The 21,681-nt window shown below is 38.5% G+C and overlaps 1 protein-coding gene across 2 annotated transcripts in view; it reads right to left on the minus strand.

Moving 5' to 3' along the window:
* The window catches only part of GRM5 (glutamate metabotropic receptor 5), a 583,230-nt gene that overhangs the window by 307,173 nt on the left and 254,376 nt on the right, over positions 1 to 21,681 (minus strand). The gene's annotated exons all lie outside the window — the stretch shown is intronic.

Below are 21,681 nucleotides of genomic sequence, written 5' to 3' on the forward strand. Positions count from 1 at the left end.
TACATTATTTGAGATCTCAGAAAATGTGTCTATGATAGGAACAGGTTAAATTTTTTTCTTAATTTCCAGTTCTGTTTAAAGAAACTGTGTAGTTTTCAAATTCAGTTAGTTGCTAGGGAAACTGGAAAGGGGGCTACTAAATTGTAAATGGAAAGCTATATGATTGCAAAATACAAGTGGAGATGTAAGCAGCTAGATATAACTTTTTAGAATCAATAAAATGCATAATAGCCTAAAGGAATGATGAAAGCTCCTGTACAATCAAGATACACTGGCTTATAATGTTATGCAAGTTTCATACACACAATATTTTATTTTGACTTCTGTCTGACTGAGAAGTTTCTCCGTCTCCTCCATCGCTTTTCCATGCTTCTTTGATGGTATTGTCAACGTTCACTCACACAGCAGCCTTCACATGTTCCTTGATCCTGTCCTTTTCTTTAGAATCATGCTGATAGTTGAATGATTCATGTTATAAGAATGAGCTCCCCTCTGAATTAGTTTCCCTTTTGTTTTCATCGTTATTGTTTGCCACTTAGCAATACCAGCTACATCACCACAGCTTTTATGCTTACTTCCAGACATCCTGGGCTGGAAATAAAGATACTGTACTACTGTATATCATAATGTACCATAAAGGACACAGAAGCAAACTACTTGTAGAGGGCGCACACTTGTGACGATGTACTCCAGACACATAAACAAACTTCCATGACGAGGCATGTGAATGCACGTTCATGTCTATGAACATTGGCAACCTGCCGGTTTGTATGCAGGGAACTTACTTTATATATACACACACCCCATATCTTTCCTCATTCATCCTTCAGTGGACACTTATGTCATTTCCTTATCTTGCTCATTGTAAATAATGCCATCATGAATGTAGAGGCACGTACATCTTTTTGCCTTAGTGTTTTGTATCCTTCAGATAAATACCTACCTAGTAATGGAGTAGCTGTAGCATCTGGTTGTTCTATTCTTAAGTTTTTGAGGAACATCCATACTGTTTTCCATAGTGGCTGTGCCAATTTACATTCCTACCAACAGTGCAAAGGGTTTACCCTTTTCTCCATATCCTTTGCAATACTTGATATGTGTTGTCTTTCTGATAATAGCCATCTAACAGGTGTGAAGTAACATCTCTTTGTGTTTTTGACTATTTCCCTAATAGTCAGTGGTGTTGAACATTTTTTCATGTGCCTGTTGGTAATCTGCCTTTTTTGGAAAAGCATCTATCCTGATACTCTGCCCATTTTTTGATTAGGTTGTTTGCGGAGTTCTTTATGTGTTTGGGTCATTAATGCCTTATGAAACCCATGGTTGCAGATCTCTCCTCCCATTCATTGGGTTGTTTTTTCATACGATTGATGGTTTCCTTTGCTGTGTGGGAACTTTTTAGTTTGCTGTATATCAAAATGGATGTTCTGATGGAGATTCTTTGGCACCTTTACTACAAACTATCAGTATTTTTGTGGGCATCTGTCTTATTGGCCTCTTGGGGAGGGTGATTAACTTAGAAGAAAAGCCAGGATCTTCTTGGATTAACAGTACTACTAGAGGAAAGATAATTGGCCTGAACCATGCTACAGATCAGGCCCAGATGTGAAATTAGTATTTAGTTATCCTCTCTGGTCTTCAATTACAACATCTGGATAATAATGAATACAGGACAAACAACTGCCAAAGTTCCTTCTAGCTATAATAATCTATGATTGACAGATGAACGTCAATCTAAAAAGTAAAGAAGGATAGTATCCTTAATAAGAAGGAAATTGTGGGTAGTAAGATAAACTGTCAGAATTTAGAGGCAAAGTTCAATTTAAGTAGCATAGTAGCCAAAAAATATCTGTAAGTAAAAATTTAAGAATGAGTTATTTAGGAAAAGCTTATCTGTCAGTTAAGCTATCTGCGAAATATAATACTTTTCATTTTGTATCACAAATTGAAACACCAAGTTTACTATATTTAGCCATTTAAAAAGATTTTTTAAATGAAAAAGATAATTTATAAATATTTCTAAAATATTGTCATAAGTTCTATCTTTTGGGGTGATAGAAAACTCTTAACTACCTCCTTCTGTACAAAATCAAAAACACAACAGAAATTTTCAGTCTTCAAACCACATACCCGTGGTGTTCCCTAGTCTACAGAATAGCTATTAGACAAAATTAAAAGTTCACCAGATCCAGAGATCTTTACTCCACTTCTCCCTGTAGTAAGTTCTATGCTGGAGTGATATCGAAGTACTTACTGCTTCCCAAATAAATAATATATTTTTTTTAAATTCCCTCATAGTTTTGCACATACAATTGCTCTGGCCTACAATTCCTTTCCTTGTATTTCCACCCAAACTGTACATATTCTTCAAAGTTTAGTTGTTATCACATACCAAATAAAGTCTTCCTTGATGCTATTAAAAATCACTCACCAATCAACTGAAATCATTAAACCAATTCATCTCACAATTATTTCTGACCATTTAGTATGTGCCAGGTAACTTCTATGTGTTCTTGTAGACCTGCTATATGCTTTTTTCACTGTATTTTATTTTCCCATCTATATACATATTCAGTTCAGTTCACTTGCTCAGTTGTGTCCAACTCTTTGTGACCCCATGGACTGCAGCACACCAGGCCTCCCTGTCCATCACCAACTCTCAGAGCCTGCTCAAACTCATGTCCATCGAGTCACTGATAAAATCCAACCATCTCATTCTCTGTCATCTCCTTCTCCTCCCAACTTCAATCTTTCCCAGCATCAGAGTCTTTTCCAATGAGTCAGTTTTTCGCATCAGGCGGCCAAAATATTGGCGCTTCAGCTTCAGCATCAGTCCTTCCAATGAATAGTCAGGACTGATTTCCTTTAGGATTGATTGGTTGAATCTCCTTGCAGTCCAAGGGACTTTCAAGAGTCTTCTCCAATACTACAGTTCAAAAGCATCAATTCTTCAGTGCTCAGCTTTCTTTATCTATAGTCCAACTCTCACATCCATACATGACTACTGGAAAAATCATAATTTGACTAGATGGACCTTTGTTGGCAAAGTAATGTCTATGCTTTTTAATATACTGTCTAGGTTGGTCATAGTTTTTCTTCCAAGGAGCAAGTGTCTTTTAATTTCATGGCTGGAGTCGCCATCTGCAGTGATTTTGGAGCCCAAGAAAATAAAGTCTCTGTTTCCATTGTTTCCCTATCTATTTGCATGAAGTGATGGGACCAGATGCCATGATCACGGTTTTTTGAATGTTGAGTTTTAAGCCAGCCTTTCCACTCTCCTCTTTCACTTTCATCAAGAGATTCTAGTTTTCTCTTCACTTTCTGCCATAAGGGTGGTATCATCTGCATATCTGAAGCTATTGATATTTCTCCCAGCAGTCTTGATTCCCGCTTGTGCTTCATCCAGCACCCATATACCCATTAGTTCACTCATAATATATGATTCATATTATTTGCACACATGGGACAAACAGCACACTGCACTGTACTTACCAATTTATGTGACCGTTTTCCTCATCAAACTCTAAATTTGTTGACTACCTAGATTCTGTCTTACACATCTTTATTGAATAAGCAAATAAACAATAAACCTATACGTGAAATAACTCTTTTTTGACTACATCCTGTGGTATGCAGAACTTCCCAGACCAGAGATCAAATGTGAGGCCTCTGCAGTGGAAGCTCAGAGTCTTAACCACTGGACCACCAAGGAAGTCCACATGAAATAATTTTAAATATTATTATTCTGTAACAGCCACAATGATCAGCAATATTTGCTCCACTAAAAACCTTACCCTATGAGATTTATAACCAGATGAAGCATGAAACTTTCTCTTTTAAAATATTTTAAAAAATCAATGGAAGATAAGGTGTAATTAGTCATTTTCAAAACACACTTGTATGTGTGTGTTAGTCACTCAGTCGTATCCGACTCTTCGCAATCCTATGAACTGTAGCACACCAGGCTCCTGTGTCTATGAGATAAATCATTTTCAAAACATATATACGGGGTTAAATATCTATGACATGGAAATAGACTCTTAGGATAGAATGAGAAGACGGGATACCTAAGACGGAATAGAGAGAAAAATCATCAAGTAAAAATGAAGAATAAAGATAAAGGGAAAGGTCATTTTAGGTAACAGAGGTAACGATCCAGATGTAGGGACTAATCTGATATACTCTGAAAAAGTGAAGCTGGAGTATGTGACAGCAAGGGTAAACATAGCAAAGAACGGGTTAGAGAGGGTGGCAAGGGCTAGACTGTGCAGACCTCTAAATGCCGTGATAGATAATTTGAACTTTGGCAATGGGGGAGCCTCTGGAAATTGAGCAGCAGAATTAAATTTTAGAAAGATCACTCTGGCAGCAATAAAGAAGATGAATTGCAAGGGTGGTGAATGGAATGCAGGAAGACTAAATTCAAAACAACAATGGCCAGAGGTGATGAAGGTCTGAAAGCAGCAGGAGTGTAAAAGCAGAAGAATGAACATACAGGAATGAATTAGACAATAGGGTTAAGGTTTCTTAAAAATAATAATAATAATAAAAAAAAAATTAAAAAAAAAATAAATAAAATAAAATAAAATAAAAAAAAAAGAAAAAAAGTTTCTACAATGACTCTCATTTTTCAAGACTGAAACTTCCAAAGAAGGCAGGTGGAACTTTAGATGTTAATAACTTTGCCCTACTCTAGCTGAATTTGAGGTCCCTGAGAAAAATGAATTGAAAATTGCATGTGGGTGAAGATGTAGAAGAGAATTGTGGGTTGAAAACACAGATGTGGGAAAACATAATAAGATGCTTCATAAGAGCAATTTTGTCTTATTTTCTCTGTATTCTTAATTTAACATCTAAAGCCTAGAACCTTCAACAAATGCTAAGCTGCTTTCGTTAATGTTGAGCTAAGACCATCACCGAACTCTAAGTTCTCTTGATTAGCTAGGTAATAGATGCAAATCTCCTGTTACAAAGTAGGAGCTCAAGAAATGGCTATAATCATAGATAACTTGGACAGCTGAGTTTTTTCCTATTATCTCAACTTATGAAATATCAATATAATAAATGGCCATCATCACAATATACACTGAAGTATATAGGGGAATAATACTAATAAATAAAGAAGAGTTAAATATTTTAAATTTAAATTTAAATCTGGACAAGGAAATGGCAACCCATTTCATATTCTTGCCTGGAAAATCCCATGGATAGAGGAGCCTAGTGGGTTACAGTTCATGGGGTCTCTAAAGAGTTGGACATGAATTAGTGACTAAACAACAAATTATTTTCAGGCCTTATATCAATTTCAGGCCTTGTATCAGTCCTTATATGTAACTTCCCTGGTAGCTCAGACAGTAAAGCGTCTGCCTACAATGTGGGAGACCCGCGTTCAATCCCTGGGTTGGGATGATCTTCTGGAGAAGGAAATGGCAACCCACTCCAATATTCTTGCCTGGAAAATACCATGGACGGAGGAGCCTGGTGGGCTACAGTCTGTGGGGTTGCAAAGAGTTGGACTGAGTGACTTTACGTTCTTTTCTTTATATCAATTATTTAAAAGCTTACAATTTAGGGGACTTCACTGGTGGTCCAGTGGCTAAGAATCCACCTGCCAATGCAGGAGACACAGGCTCAATCCCTGGTGGAGGAGGATTCCACATACTAGGGGCCAACTAAGCTCATGTGCCACAATTACTGAGCCTGCAAGCCTTACCACCTGTGCTCTGCAACAAGAGAAGCCGCCACAATGAGAAGTCCGTGCACCACACCTACAGAAAGCCTGCGTGCAGCAATGAAGAACCAGCACAGCCAAAGATAAAATAGTAATAAGAAAAAGAAAACAAACTTTAAAAAGCTGACAATTGTGTGGGATGGTCAGAAATGGAATTGACACTAATTCACGTTTAGTCTAAGGACAGAAATTTGTATTCCTTCAATTAATTCATGTTTACTTCGTGCCCTTGTAAACTCATTTGTTTTTCTCTGGGCTTTTCTGTCAGTTGTTTCCTATTAAATTCTTTGTAACAACCCACTTTAGCTTCGCTGGAAGGACCGTAAAGTGGATTAGAAGGCATCAATCAGGATACTATCTGATCATTTGCAAACCAGGCAGAAGGACATCTGGGGAAATCAAAGGAAGTTCGGAGAATAAGTCGGGTAGAATGGAGAATCCCAGGAGCAAGCTGACATTTAGGCTGCTTCATCTCAGCACCCAATTTCATTACCAAAAACCTGATCTTTTTCTTATTCTTGTGGAGGCATTAGAGGGTTGATTCCTGCAATCAAACCAATAGCACTATTTACTTAGTGGGAGCCTGATAAATCTCACAGATATTTATGTACTAGAAATAGTCTATCTCATGGTTAGATGAGTGTGCATGTATGAATCTTACCTGGGCACAATCAGTCATGAGAAATTGAGACAATTGTTTCATTATTCTAATTTGAGCTATTTATGGGCCAGAATTACCATAATTGGTGCCACGTCTCAAAGAAAAAAGAAATAAAGAAATGTGGAGGTCAGGGAAACTATTCTTTTTATGACTTACCATTAACATACTGTATTCAAAAAAAGTAAAACATTCCTATGACAGGACGTCTATAATTTCTGGTACTGAGCAGATGAGAGTGACATTGAAAGAGGAATTTTTAGATATCAGACTGACAAAGCTCCAACTCACATCTCTGTTGTAAGAAGGAAATTTGAAAGTCAAGATTTCTATCAAGAACTCAATCACTACTTAGCTGGTAACTAATATTTAGCCTGTCCTACCTGATATATTCTGATACTTTAGAAAAGGTAAGAAACTTATAAGATGTGGTTTTGATCATAAACTACTGCCATCTAATAACATTTTCTTGAAAAACAGTTTTTTAGTGGGCTCTTAGGGAATCATACCACCTTGTATGAGAACTAAAAAAATTTCTCATAAACTTAATATATGTGCTCAGTTGCATCCAACTCTTCGCAATCCCATGGACAGCAGCCCACCAGGCTTTTCTGTCCATCGAATTTTCCAGGCAAGAATACCAGAGTGGGTTGCCACTTCCTACTTCAGGGGATTGTCTTGACCCATGGATTGAACCCCAGTCTCTTGCATCTCCCACTTTGGCAGGCGGATTCTTTATCACTAGCGCCACCTGGGAAACCTCTAAGAATATATGGATGAATTTTTTTTTAATCCTTAAAAACTTCAAAGTGTCAATCATGGTATGGAGAAAAAAATTAGCATATATTTCTGAGTAAGGCCTAGAATCTCTATTTTATCATATAGTCATTGTCTAATATTTCAGGACCAGAGTTGAGACAAAACAACGAGGAGGGTCAACCGTGTTCACTAACTCTCGCACAGAGATGCATTCAAGCAGTAAGGCCAAAGCGAAGGAACCGAACTCGTCAGGAGCAGGTGGAGAAAGGACAGAGAAGGAAGAATAACTAACCCTGGAATTTTCACTGTGTCTGCAGCATGTCCATTTTTATGTGTTCATATCTGAACTAGCCTCCTTTGGGTAACAAGCATCTTTCACTTAGATTGATGTAACAACCTCCCAAACGGCTTATCTGCCTCTCATATTATTCAGTCTTTCTCTTTTCTATATTCAGTCCATTCTTCGCACTGAAATTAAAACCACCTTTCTAATAAAGCTATTTTATCCCTTTCTGTAAAAGGGGTAAAATATCTCTTCTGTTCGTACTTTTTTTTTTTCTCTCATTTTAAGTCAAAATTGTTTACCATGGCTTAAAATTCCTGGGCAAATCTGGGATAGTGTGGTGAGTCTGGGGCATCAGGTTGGGGCCAGATCAAAGACTTTTGGATGAATGATATTTTGAAAGGAATATTCTGCTAGAACTTAGAAGATGAATCAAGGTGAAGACCCTCTGAGCTGAATTAGCAGTGAAAAATGGATTACAATGAGATGTTAAGAACCTGAAGCAAAGGGAAGTGGTGGGAATGGATGTGAGAAGCATCAGGGAGGTAAACGCAGTCAGACTTGAAAACAAACATATGGATATTCCAGGAGATTCAAGCCCGAACACTGAAGAGGATGCTGGTGCTATGAAGGGAGAGTATTAAGATGAGGAGTCACATCCTGTCACTGTAGTGTCATTGTGCTTTGTCCATTTACACAAATAAATGGGCCCAAAAGTACATTCTTATCCTCATGGGCCTGCTGTCTGCAATGGCTACATGAAGAGTTCACATTCTCCGTAAGTCCCGAGCCCCGCTGGTAAGACAGCTAGGACCACTGTGGGTGTAAAGCCCAGAGAGCTTGGATAGGGCCTGATTACCACCCCCAATGTGCATGACCTGAGAAATCACTTCGGTTATGTGGCTCTCGTGATGAAAACAATGACCAAAGACCAAACTGCCATGAGCAGAATTTATAAAAGTTTCAGGTCAGAATAAGCAAGAGCATTTTAATCCTCAGAGCTAGAGCATGTGGAAAGAGGGTAGGGTCCCCTCACCCCCTGTTAGAGGAATATGAGAAGGGAAGGGATGGGGAACCCCAACTGTAGAATGTCACAAGAGAGGCAGCAGCAGGTTGGAGCTGAAGGGGCCTTTACTTCACAAGAGAAAGCAGCATCCCAGAGAAGACGTGACTCGGCCAGGGTTATACGGCTGCTGACTGTAGCAAATCCAGTGAGATGCACACCCCACGCCCTCCATACAACATAACAGCAGGTACTCAAGTTCAAGCAGCAGTGCTATGATTCCCACAGAGAACGCAGACGGGAGGCTTGAGCAGGACAATGCAGCTGGAAAAGAAGGGGAAGTAACCTGACCATGAACACAGATAGTCTGTTAAGATGGAATATGCCATGTGTGTGCTCGGCCACTCAGTCGTGCCCGACTCTTTGCAACCTCATGGACTGTAGTCCACCCCGCTTCTCTGGCCATGGGGTTTCCCAGGCAAGAATACTGCAGTGGGTTGCCATTTTCTACTCCAGGGGATCTTCCTAACCCAGGGATTGAACCTGTGTCTCTTGTGTCTCCTGAATTGGCAGGTGAGTTCTTTACCGCTGCGCCACCTGGGACTCCCCGGAATATATAATAGAGAAAGGTAAATAAAATTTTTCATGGTATTACTATCAAGAAATCTGTGAAGTCATTAGAAATAACTAATCACTGGTAATAATAACAATGATAATAATGATAGTATCTATAGTATTATACATTTATTTTGTTCAAGGCACTCTGATATGTTCTTAGCCTGGATATTATTCTATCTGTACAGCAATCTTATAAGTTACATATTTTATTACTCCTTGTTTTATAAATGAGTAAACAAATGCTTAAAGAGACTATGTGACTTGCTCAAAATAATTTCTCTAGTAAGTGCAGGAACTGACTTGGAACTCAGTCCATGTTTTAGCCATTTTGCGATACTGCCAGTGTGCTTACCGTGGTGGGTCTCTTAGCCTGAGAAAAAATATCTTGTACTCTCACATGTCCCTACTGCATGGAAGGGCCCTAGAGAGCCATTTCAAAAGCTTTCTTAGTAAAAAACAAAAACAATTAGCCAGTCTTCAGAATTGTTACTTATTTAATGAAATGTATTAGTAATTTGAAATGGACTACAATGAATTACTCAGAGAAAATGGGTTCAATTAATTGGTCCAGAAAATCATCTCAAGGATATAATTAAATTGCCTAGTGTACTATTACTGCTAACATAAACACTGTTACTGATCTTCAGGACTGCATGCATTTCTAGCATAATTAAAAATAAGTGGTGGGAAAGACAAGATCCATGAGCAAAATGTGGTTCAAGGAATCAGTCCTGTGGTTAGCTAATGAAAGCAAAGCAAGGTCATTATTTGAATTGTTTCCAGCAGTTGGGTTTCCTGCTATATATTTTAGTTCTTAGGAATCATCCATTTAAAATAAGCATCAAACTCTAAGGATTTTTTTCTTATGAGGGTTACCATCTTTCTGAAGATGTTGTTGGAATCAAAGTTGTTTAATAAACATATTTAAATAAAGAAATTTGATTTTTTAAAGAAATATTTTCTTCCAAATTTTATGGAATACACAATTTAAAATACATATATGACACTTGCCATATTCATTAGTGAATTTAAGCTGCTTCATGCTAATGATAAAGAACTGGATCAGAAAATCATATATGGCTTCAATTCAATATTGTCACTTCTATAGAAATGCATGGTGATTAAAAAAAAGAAGTCAGGTAACTAACAGTAAGGAAGGCAACTATTTTTTTAAGCACCCAGATGTTTTCCATGACTGATTTCCATTGTGCATAAGCGTTCACTAAAGAGAGATCAGTTGTGTTGGCCATGGGTCCTCCATCATACATGCCTGATTCTGTGTCTCTGTGTGCAAGCTCAGTCATATCTAACGCTGCACAACCTCATGGCCCGTATCTCATCAGGCTCCTCCGTCCACGGGATTCTCCAGGCAAGAATACTGGAGTGGGTTGCCATTTCCTACTCCAGGGGCTCTTCCTGACGCAGAGATTGAAACCAGGTCTCCTGTGTCTCCTGCACTGGCCAGCAGATTCTTTAGTGCCACCTGGGAACCATCTGCCTGATTCATAGCCTAAAAAAATTGAGCTTGGTAGATAGAAAACAATATCCTTGAGCTTTTAGTTACGGTCATACAAGTTTCTGCTTTATCACACATTATCTCCTGTGAGGGCCCACAAAACATGGAAAAGATGCAGAATATAACAGGTGCCTGCATCTCTTTTCCTGACGACTTAGGTGGAAAGAGAGTATACCTATACATTCAGGAAAGGGGCATAATTTTATTACACTCTTAGAATCTTGATTACTTCTTGGTACAGAGTAGGCAACCAAAAAATGTTTTCTATTGAATTAATGAATGCCAAATTAATTCCAGTGGCATGAACATCATTTCTGCAAAATTTAGGTGTTCAACATGAGAAGAGGGAAGTTTTCATTATCAAGTCAGTTAAAAAAAATCAAAGAACTAATTCCTGAGAAATGCCAAATATAACAAGTGTGTCTTAAGTGATCTAATCAATATTCCAGAGGATCTTATCATTGAATTCAAGAATTTTTTGAGACCATATCCAAAACACTGTGACCCACCAAATCTAAAACTTAATAAATCAAGCAACACTAATTTCACAACACTGATAAGAGACTCTTCCTTCTGGTTTTTAAAGTAGGTTTTACATGTTCTTGATTCTTCTGCTTGCTACAGTGTAGGAGCCTAGTATGGTATAAGACATTTGAGCCACGTGTCAGGATACCTATTTCCCTATCAATTTTGAAAGTATAATTTACAGTATATACTTAAATGAATAGCGCCATGGATTGCTGTTGTTAACATAAAGATACAGGCATGCTCTCTTCCTCGCCTTGCCCATGGCCCTACTTACCTTTAAAGTTAATTGGTGATATGACATAACTATAGAAAATAATAAACCTAAAATATCATGGTGTATGATAAAATACCATGCTGTTCTCTCCTTCTGTGCATTTTATAATATGGAGTTGGCCAAAAAGTGCATTAGGGTTTTTTCATAACTTTTTATCCTGTGCTTCTCTCACACACTGAAATCCCATTTCCTTTCTTGCCTGTTCTTTCCTCTCTCACTTAGCAAATCACAAACTCTTATTCAGGCCTCACATCCCAGGTCCATATCAATTTCTGATGGAATTTTTTTTCTGCCACTTAAATGCTCTCTCTCCACTAAATTAGTGTCAGGTGGCTTTCAACTTTGCTCTCAAGCTTATCATCGACTATGACAACATCATTTAATTAACTTCTTTTCCTTCAGTTCTCATCAACTGTCTGAAAAATCATTTGAGGTAGGTACTATGTCTTACTATTTTCCATCCACTCATTCCAAAGACTTTTACTGAATATTTATTATGTACAGGGTACTGTATATGGAGCTAGAAATTCTTGACCTTAAGTTTAGTATGCTACACAGAACATAGTTCTCTGGAGTGAATGGGCAGGAACTTGTAGTAAATCAAGAACATTTTAAAATGCAGCTCACTTTAAATAAAAACTTAAATGGAAAGTCAGTCATTATGGGGTGACTGTCCAGGTAGGAAGGACAGAAAACAGCACTCTTCATCTCACATCATTGAATCCATTCTCTGTTCAACAGAAGTGAACTTTTTATCTTTAAATGTCACACCTTTCCTGCAGTTTTAACACCACTGGTACAGAAATAAATGAAAAAAATAAATGTGCAAGTTTTTAAAAAGCATACAGCATTGTAAAGTATTAACATAGTCCCATCATTTCATGGCAAATAGGGAAAAATGAAAACAGTGACAGGCTTGCTTTTCTTGGGTTCCAAAATCACTGCAGATGGTGACTTCAGCTATGAAATTAAAAGATGCTTGCTCCTTAGAAGAGAAGCTATGACAAACCTAGACAGCATATTAAAAAGCATAGACATCATTTTGCCAACAAAGGTCCATATAATCAAAGGTATAATTTTTCCAGTAGTCATATATGGATGTGAGACTTGGACTATAAAGAAAGCTGAGTGCTGAAGAATTAATGCTTTTGAACTGTGGTGTTGGAGAAGACTCTTGAGAGTCCCTTGGACTGCAAGGAGATAAAAACCAGTCAATCCTAAAGGAAATCAGTCCTGAATATTCATTGGAAGGACTGATGCTGAAGCTGCAGCTCCAATACTTTGGCCACCTGATGTGAAGAGCCGACTCACTGGAAAAGACCCTGATGCTGGGAAAGATTGAGGGCAGGAGAAGAAGGGGACAGAGGACAAGATGGTTGAATGCATCATTGACTATTTATGCCATTTGAGCAAAATCCAGGAGATAGTGAAGAACAGGGAAGCCTGGCAGGCTACAGTCCATGGCGTCTCAAAGAGTTGGACATGACTGAGCAACAGAACAACAATTGTTTTATAGATAGGGATGTTTACAAAAGAGCTGGGATTTAAAATCCTGGCTTTTCAGTCAAAGTTGTGATTCAGTGCTCTTTCTTAATCTTATAAAACCATGAAAAAATGCAATGTGGAACCTATCCTGTATGAAAAACTCAAGAAGACTCAAGAGGAATCAAAGGTGCAATCTTGACACTTGTTCTACGATAGCTCTGCATATATAGTAAATGAGAAAGATATAATGTTAAAAAAAAAAGGAGACTTTATTTTTCCCTAAAATTAATTGCTGTTCAGTATCCAGTGTAAACAAAGATGTGAAAACAGAGACCTAAATGTCCTTTTTTTAGGGCAAATTGGTAATATGCATATGAGTTTTAAAAAGTAAGTAGTCTTTAATTCAGTATGCTATTAGAAACTGGTGTTCAAACTGTCTGCATCTTTTTATATGAGAGTATTCATTACATTTATGTTTATAATTTGATGCAACCTAAATTTTCATATTGACATTCTAAATTCTTTGTGAAGATTTAAAGTGAACATTTAAAATAACCATTTACCATGGAAACTCTTCAGCAGTAATTAGGAACTACAGAGCAGTGTATTTTAGTGCTATCTCATTTTCATAAAAGTTTATGTGAATTTATATTTCAAGAGAATTACATATATTACATATATGATAAACAATGGTATTCATATGTATGTACATGGGAAATTCTTAAGTATAAGCTCCAAATTATTAGCCCAATTTATTTTTTGTTTTTTTTTCTTTTTGGCCATGTAGGATCTTAGTACTCTGCCCAGGGATTCAACCCCCGTCTCCGGCAGTTGAAGCACAGAGTCTTAACCTCTGGACTGCCAGGGAAGTCCCTAGCCCTATTTTTTTCTTTTTTTGAGGGAGTGAGGTTATGGATAATATGGATAAACAGAAAGTGAAATAAATAATTAGAAGTGCATACCATAAAGACATTCCAAACATAAAATACAACACTCGGCACCTTTAATGGAAAACAGATATGATTTCATTCTCAGTTTGCATATGGACATATATGGCCATCTGCTCTGGGTTTCTCAGGAGCAATGTTGGCTCTCTTGTTTAACACCTATAATCACAGTAGTTTTAGGATAATAGAAGTCAAAAGATCTCTCAATCCACATTTTCTTATCCTTTACCTAGAGAAAAGAGAATGGCAAAGAATTGTTTAGAAAGTGCCCAGCTCAAACCAAATCCTGGATAATGCAGTGAAGTCCATATCAGTAACCTCAACTGAAACCACCTGGGCGTTGGTCCCAGACCTCCTGGCAAACAACAGACCCTGTGGGTCGAGAGACAATGGGAATCAGAGCCAACCTCCCAGTGAAAAGAGATACTGACACCATGAATGAGTTCCTACTTGAAAAAAACCTAACAAGCAATTTCTGAAATAGCCCTATAGAGAGTTTATGCACATCTGTGAGAAAAGCAAAATAGATAAAATAAAATAAAACCTTGGGGGCAGGAAAGGAACTTACCTATCATTTAACTTAATTCTTTCATTTCACAGATGAAGAAATTGAGTCCCCAAAGAGGAAAAAGTTGACAAAGTCACTCTGTAAATTAGTTGTTTAAAATAAAATCTCCTAATCCCCAAATTAGTACAATTCTTATCTAACAGGACTCCTAAACTAAAGCACTACTGGTTCTGTGGGTCATGTAATTATCTGGACAAAAGGAAATTATGTCACATCAAATCCTTTTCAGATCATCCCAGGCAGAGTTATGTAATATTTTGTGGTTATAATGTCCTCTTCTTAAAAACTTTTGTTACATTACTTGCAAAACACAATCACTTATTTCTTTAACTGTCATTGAAAAGTAGGTGTTCCTTGAGGATAAGGATCATATTTTATTCACCTTGAATCCCCAGTGCCAATAACACTGTCCAGAATATAGCAGGCACTCGGTAAATAGTTCATAAATGAATGAATGCTTTTTCTCTACTATACCTGGTGATGAGAGGAATGTTCAATGGATTAACCAAGGGATATCATGATATGATGGAGTCAACTCGCATAGTTCAGAGCCCTGGATTTAAGTCTCATCTGTACCACTCCCTGAGTGCAAGATTTTAGGCAGGACTCTTAAGTACCCTGAGCAACGTATTCCTCATGTATAAAATTGAAGAAATGATACGTGCTGGCCACCTGATGTGAAAAGCCAACTCATTGGAAAAGACCCTGATGCCAGGAAATATTGAGGGCATAATAAGAAGTCAGCGACAGAGGATGAGATGGTTGGATGGCATCACCATCTCAATGGACTTGAATTTGAGCAAACTCTGGGAGATACTGAAGAACAGGGGGACCTGGTGCACTGCAGTCCACAGGGTCACAAAGATCTGGACATGACTTAGGACTGAACAACAATGCTGCTTCCCCATCTAGCCACGAGGATCCAATGTGAAACATCTGAAACTAAACATGCTGTGCTGTGTTGTACCCAGTTGCTCAGTCAGGTCTGAGTCTTTGCGACCCCATGGACTGTAGCCCTGCAGGCTCCTCTGTTCATGGGGATTCTCTAGGCAAGAACACTGAAGTAAACTGCCACGCCCTTCTCCAGGGGATCGTCCCAACCCAGGGATCAAACCCAGGTCTCCCATATTGCAGGTGGATTCTTTACCATCTGAATCATCAGGGAAGGCTAGAATTAAAAATACTTTTATTAAGAGCAAATTGTTACATGAATGGAAGGGACGTGGGTATTGGCAGGGGGCTTTTAACCATGGTCTGGCTTTTAAAGGATATGTCATTCAGATATGATATCAACTGTATATAAAATTCAATATTTAAGACTTCTACTGGTATATGACATATGTCTCAAGTATGCTCTGCTGTACAAGGTTAATGACATAGTGCAAGAGGCAGTGATCAAGATGATTCCCAAGAAAAAGAAAAATAAATGAAATCCCCAAGAAAAAGAAATGCAAAAAGGAAAAATGGTTGTCTGAGGAGGCCTTATGAATAGCCAAGAAAAGAAGAGAAGTGAAAGGCAAAGGAGAAAAGGAAATATATACCCATTTGAATGCAGAGTTCTAAAGAATAGCAAGGAGAGGTAAGAAAGTCTGTCTCAGTGATCAATGCAAAGAAATAGAGGAAAATAACAGAATGGAAAAGACTAGAGATCTCTTCAAGAAAATTAGAGATACCAAGGGAACATTTCATGCAAAGATGGGCTCAATAAAGGACAGAAATGATAGGGACCTAACAGAAGTAGAAGAGATTAAGAAAGGGTGGCAGGAATACACAGAAGAACTATACAAAAAAAGATCTTCATGATCCAGATAATCGTGATGGTGTGATCACTCATCTAGGGCCAGACATCCTGGAGTCTGAAGTCAAGTGGGCCTTAGGAAGCATCACTATGAACAAAGCTAGTGGAGGTGATGGAATTCCAGTTGAGCTCTTTCAAATCCTAAAAGATGATGCTGTGAAAGTGCTACACTCAATATGCTAGCAAATTTGGAAAACTCAGCAGTGGCCACAGGACTGGAAAAGGTCAGTTTTCATTCCAATCCCAAAGGAAGGCAATGCCAAAGAATATTCAAAGTACTGCACAACTGCACTCATCTCACATGCTAGCAAAGTAATGCTCAAAATTCTCCAAGCCAGGCTTCAATAGTAGATGAACTGTGAACTTCCAGATGTTGAAGCTGGATTTAGAAAAGGCAGAGGAACCAGAGATCAAATTACCAACATTCGTTGGATCATCGAAAAAGCAAGAGACAGTTTCTGGTCTTACATTTAGATCTTTAATCCATTTTGAGTTTATTTTTGTGTATGGTGTTAGAGAGTGTTCTAGTTTCATTCTTTTACAAGCGGTTGACCAGTTTTCCCAGCACCACTTGTTAAAGAGGTTGTCTGTTTTCCATTGTATATTCTTGCCTCCTTTGTCGAAGATAAGGTGTCCATAGGTACATGGATTTATCTCTGGGCTTTCTATTTTGTTCCATTGATCTATATTTCTGTCTTTGTGCCAGTACTAGAAACTATAGAACTCCTAGAGGAGAACATAGGCAAAACACTCTCCGACATAAATCACAGCAAGATCCTCTATGACCCACCTCCCAGAATATTGGAAATAAAAGCAAAAATAAACAAATGGGACCTAATTAAACTCAAAAGCTTTTGCACAACAAAGGAAACTATAAGCAAGGTGAAAAGACAGCCTTCAGAATGGGAGAAAATAATAGCAAATGAAGAAACAGACAAAGGATTAATCTCAAAAATATACAAGCAACACCTGCAGCTCAATTCCAGAAAAATAAATGACCCAATCAAAAAATGGGCCAAAGATCTAAATAGACATTTCTCCAAAGAAGACTTACAGATGGCTAACAAACACATGAAAAGATGTTCAACATCACTCATTACCAGAGAAATGCAAATTAAAACCTCAATGAGGTACCATTACATGCCAGTCAGAATGGTTGCTATCCAAAAGTTTACAAGCAATAAATGCTGGAGAGGGTGTGGAGAAAAGGGAACCCTCTTACACTGTTGGTGGGAATGCAAACTAGTACAGCCACTATGAAGAACAGTGTGGAAATTCTTTACAAAACTGGGAATAGAACTGCAATATGACCCAGCAATCCCACTTCTGGGCATACACACCAAGGAAACCAGATCTGAAAGTGACACATGTACCCCAATGTTCATTGCAGTACTGTTTATAATTGCCAGGACATGGAAGCAACCTAGATGCCCATCAGCAGATGAATGGATAAGGAAGCTGTGGTACATATACACCATGGAATATTACTCAGCCATTAAAAAGAATACATTTGAATCAGTTCTGATGAGATGGATGAAACTGGAGCCCATTATACAGAGTGAAGTAAGCCAGAAAGAGAAAGACCAATACAGTATACTAACGCATATATATGGAATTTAGAAAGATGGTAACGATAACCCTGTATGCAAGACAGAGAAAAAGAGACACAGAAATACAGAACAGACTTTTGGACTCTATGGGAGAAGGCGAGGGTGGGATGATCTGAGAGAACAGCATCGAAACATGTATATTATCAAGTGTGAAACAGATTGCCAGTCCAGGTTGGATGCATGAGACAAGTGCTTGGGGCTGGGGCACTGGGAAGACCCAGAGGGATGGGATGGGGAGGGAGGTGGGAGGGAGGTTCAGGATGGGGAATACATGTAAATCCATGGCTGATTCATGTCAATGTATGGCAAAAACCACTACAATAAAAAAAGAAAAAGCAAGAGAAAACATCTACTTCTGCTTTATTAACTACGCCAAAGCCTTTGACTGTGTGGATCACAACAAGCTAGGAAATTCTTAAAGAGATGAGAATACCACCACCTGACTTGCCTCCTGAGAAATCTGTATGCAGGTCAAGAAGGATCAGTTAGAATTGGACATGGAACAACAGACTGGTTCCAAATAGGAAAAGGAGTACATCAAGGCTGTATATTGTCACCCTGATTATTTACCTTATATGCAGAGTACATCATGTGAAATACCAGGCTGGATGAAGTACAAGCTGGAATCAAGATTGCCGGGAGAAATATCAATAACCTCAGATATGCAGATGACAGCACCTTTATGACAGAAAGCAAAGAAGAACTAAAGAGCCTCTTGATGAAAGTGAAAGAGGAGAGCCAAAAAGTTGGCTTGAAACTCAACATTCAGAAAACTAAGACCATGGCATCTGGTCCCATCACTTCATGGGAAATAAATGGGGAAACAATGGAAGCAGTCAGAGACTTTCTTTTCTTGGGCTCCAAAATCACTGCAGATGGTGACTGCAGCCATGAAATTAAAAGATGCTTGCTCCTTGGAAGAAAAACTATGACCAACCTAGACAGCTTATTAAAAAGCAGAGACATTACTTTGCCAACAAAGGTCCGTCTAGTCAAAGCTATGGTATTTTCAGTAGTCATGTATGGATGTGAGAGTTGGATTATAAAGAAACCTGTGCACCAAAAAATTGATACTTTTGAACTGTGGTATTTGAGAAGACTCTTGAGAGTCCCTTAGACTGCAAGGATCCAACCAGTCTATCCTAAAAGAAATTGGTCCTGAATATTCACTGGAAGGACTGATGCTAAAGCTGAAACTCCAGTTCTTTGGCCACCTGATGAGAAGAAATGACTCACTGGAAAAGACCCTGATGCTGGAAAAGATTGAAGTGGGAGGAGAAGGGGATGACAGAGGATTAGATGGTTGGATGGTATCACCAACTCAATGGACATGAGTTTGAATAAACTCCAGGATTTGGTGATGGACTGGGAAGCCTGGCGTGCTACAGTCCATGGGATTGCAAAGAGTTGGACACGACTGAGCGACTGAACTGAACTGATGCCTTGCTGAGAAATCCAAAGGTACTTGTTACACAGTCCTGTGAGAATGGCAGTTCAAGGCCCGTCTGTCAACTCTGACAGTTGAGAATGATACATCCATGGATTTTGGGTTTCCCAGAAACTTGAAAGACTTTAAATTCTATTTTTTTCCTAAAACACATAATATTTGCAAGTGGAAGATAAGAAAGGATGTTGTTATGCAGATAGCTGGCAACTGGCAAAAGGACTTTTTCCTCTATAACTTTGATTTGAGGACTCCTACTTGTATCTCGATACAGCAGTAAACGACTCCATACTGCAGACTGCTGGGTCCCCTTTTTCACAGAGGACATTTCACATGTTAAATTCAAGAACTTCAACATCACACGGTAAAGACAGAGACCAATGAAGTTCTTTGGAGCAAAGAAACCCGTTGTAAATAATCATTCATCCAAGTCCTATTGGAAGTAAAATTAGGGCTAAGTATACCAACCAACCTAAATTCTGTGAATTGATCTCTAAAGCCTCATTAGTTTTTTCTTAAATACCAAATGTGGGTAGCAAGCAGATAATGGGGGGGAAGAGTAAGGTGTAGGGCAAAAACCCATATATCAAAAATAGGAAAATTAGATTTCTTTCACACAGAGAGTAAATGTAGTGAAATAAAATGCACACTGGCTATGGAGACAGAGCTTTGTAGCTCTGGACTTAAATTCCAGTCCTGCCACTTACTAGATACATGTGTATGTGTGCTAAGTCACTTCAGTTGAGTCTGACTCTTTGCAACCCTACAAACCATAGTTGCCAGGCTCCTCAGTCCATGGGATTCTCTAGGCAAGAATACTGGAGTGGGTTGCTCTTCTCCAGGGGCTCTTCCCAACCCAGGGATCAAACTCGTATCCCTTACGCCTCCTGCACTGGCAGGCAAGTTCTTCACCACTATTTCCACCTGAGAAGCCCACTAGATATACAGTCCATTCAGGTTATAAAATTCAACTAGATATACAGTCCAGCTGAATTTTATAACCTGCATGAGGAGAAAAGCTCACATAGGCCATGCCAAAAGGAGCCAGGGATTTTGGTATCTGAGCAGAGCTTAAATCCTTCCCTGGTTGCTTCCGTGTGCGTGATACAGTAAGCTCCAGGGACATTCTCAGGCTGCAGAAAACCCCTTCTCTTGGTTGGCCAAGCAGGGACAATTGTGAGGAAAGGAAAAGTGGAGGATGACTGGGGATTATTCTTCTAAGCTTCAGGGAGACAAATTCTCTCCCTTTTCCTTGGTTTCCTTGAAATTTTTTTTTTCAACTTTTGCAATGAGAGTGATGAGATCATGGATCAAGACTTAAGAATACAGAGATAGAAAAAAGACCAAGAATAACATTTCTTCTGCATTTAGTCTAGGCTTTAAGGCTCTATGACATCCAACTCAGCTCATTAAAAAAACAGACACTCCAAACTGAAGCTGATGCTGAAAGCCCAATTGCAATAAATTCAGTATTTATTTTTGTTTGGTCCAGTGTCTTCCCTGTAAATGCATGCAGTGGAAGCCTAATGGGGACCATTGCAACCGTTGGTAGGTGGCTTATTAAGAAGCTGGAGCCTGAAGCTCTCTTTTTATTTCACAAGCTTTTGAATGTATCAGCTCATAAGTGCTGGCATTTCTCTCTATACTGATAGAAAATAGAAAATTCTGCTGCTGTTTAATACACTCAGTGTTAGTTTCCAGAAAAATTGGGCAGGTTAACCACCTGCATAGCTTGATTTATGCAAAAGAGAGACTTCAAGGAAAATCAGACATTATTGATCTATCAATCTTTACACTTCCAGTAAAAAAATATTTTTATTAAAAAAAAAGAAAAAAAATAACTCTAAAACCCCAAAGAGGAAAGCCTAGATAGGCTTCATCACTTGGCATCTCCTTTCTCTTGTTCTCAGGAATCAACACATAATAAATGCTCAGTAATGTTTATTACAGGCTTCTCTTGTGGCTCAGTGGTAAAGAATCTGTCTGCCAATGCAGGAGATGCAAGTTTGATCCCTGGGTCAGGAAGATCCCTTGCAGAAGGAAATGGCAACCCACTCCATATTCTTGCCTGGGAAATCCCATGGACAGAGGAGCCTGATGGGCTACAGTCCACAGGGTCAGAAAAGAGTCAGACATGACTCAATAACTAAATAACAGCGACAACAAAATGTGTATTGCATGAGGGAATCCATCTCTCTACCTTGTTTTGTTCTAGTTAAGGAATCTTTGAAGTGTTGGGAGTAGTCTCTTCTCTTTGCTTTCCTGCATTATTGCCACTGCCATTTTAAATTTCTGATCAGAGTTTTTATTCTGTTATTAGTTTTGATTTGCTAGTTCTTCCCCCTGTCTCTAGAGGCAGTCCTTCACAGGCAGCTATTAAGTACTGCCAAGAGCACTGGAAAGAAAAATAACAATTTATATCCCAGCTCTGTCATTTACTAGCTGTATGGCCTTGAACA

The sequence above is a fragment of the Dama dama genome, chromosome 2, assembly GCF_033118175.1.
Source record: "Dama dama isolate Ldn47 chromosome 2, ASM3311817v1, whole genome shotgun sequence".
NCBI lineage: Eukaryota > Metazoa > Chordata > Mammalia > Artiodactyla > Cervidae > Dama > Dama dama.